General features: G+C 38.2%; 1 long non-coding RNA gene across 1 annotated transcript in view; it reads right to left on the bottom strand.

The window, feature by feature from the left end:
- Nucleotides 1-1,121: 1,121 nt before the first annotated feature.
- The window catches only part of LOC109303862, a 5,136-nt gene continuing 5,081 nt past the window's right edge, over nt 1,122-1,176 (bottom strand). The window contains exon 2 of the long non-coding RNA XR_002099248.1: nt 1,122-1,168. This is a non-coding gene — a long non-coding RNA (uncharacterized LOC109303862). The remainder of the gene's footprint in view (nt 1,169-1,176) is intronic.

The raw sequence follows: 1,176 nt of genomic DNA, 5'->3' as shown, positions 1-1,176 counted from the left end.
GCCAAAACAGCAGGAGGAAGGGAGGAAACAGGGCTTTGCATAATGAGCACAAATACCAAATGTTCATCAGAAGTGAGAATAGTGACCTAATGCTATAAGCTGAATTTAAGAAAAAAATTAATGGTTTTTGCCATGCTTACAGCAAGAAAAAAAGTGTTATCGGAAAACATCATTTCTCATTGAATTATATTCACTATTTTTGTACAATTCATAAGTATTTTACATGAATAGTCAAAGCAAAGGCTCTCTATTTTGCATAGCTCTACAGTCCTGGACACATTCTAAGACTGTTCTTGATATTATTGACCCCAGTAAGACTTGCATGCACGTATCTTAGGGAAGAATTTGGTTAAGTATACGTGTCACAGGCCAGCTGGGCACTAAGTGTATCAATTTGGTTGCAGGCTGACTGGGTGCTGCAACTGTATCAGCCACTAGGTTGTTTCATTCGGGATTAAGGAGAGAGAGTTGAGAGTAAAGCAAAGACAAGTTTCACTTAAAAACAGTAAAATAAATTTTACTTATAGCAGCAAAATAGCAACAAAAATATGTTTAAACAACAAAATATGGTTTACATGTATAACAGTTAATAAAAAGGTTAAGCTAATAAACGGACAATATAGCAATAAAAATTAAAAATTGGTAGTGATAATAAAAACAGACAGTCAAATTGACAAAGAGTTCCCACTTGGTTGGCAACTTATCAATAGTCCCTCAGTGCCAGGTACACATCAAGTTGATCCAGCGAAGTCAGACGCCCCCGATCAACACTGTTGGAGGGAGCACCAAGGAAGGTCCCTCAGTCAGGATCTGGTCCTTGCTCACACTGGGAGTCAGGAATCTGAACTTGGAGCAGCAATGACCATTCTGTTCCGTCCTTCCTACTGGTCACCTGATATGCGTGTTCCTTTATCCTGTCCTATGCTAATCTGTTGGCTTTAGAGCCACTCACAATCTTACCCTACAGCTGTTACCTTATGGGGTTAAAAGGTGTTAGAAATTGTTATAATAGGTTACTGCCTAAACTTGGGTTTACCCAATAAGCAAATTACACCACATTACTCTGGGGTCTGAGATTAGCATTTTTTCCTGCCTAAGTTCAACCCACTTGGTATTTTTTTAAATGTGTTAATTATACCTTGTGGTCAGGTTTGTCAATTTTACTGACCTTTAAGT

The sequence above is a fragment of the Gavialis gangeticus genome, unplaced genomic scaffold, assembly GCF_001723915.1.
Source record: "Gavialis gangeticus isolate Ggan-Ray unplaced genomic scaffold, GavGan_comp1, whole genome shotgun sequence".
Taxonomy (NCBI): Eukaryota; Metazoa; Chordata; order Crocodylia; family Gavialidae; genus Gavialis; species Gavialis gangeticus.
Note: the sequence above shows the minus strand (reverse complement) of the source record. Positions and strands in the feature narration are given on the sequence as shown.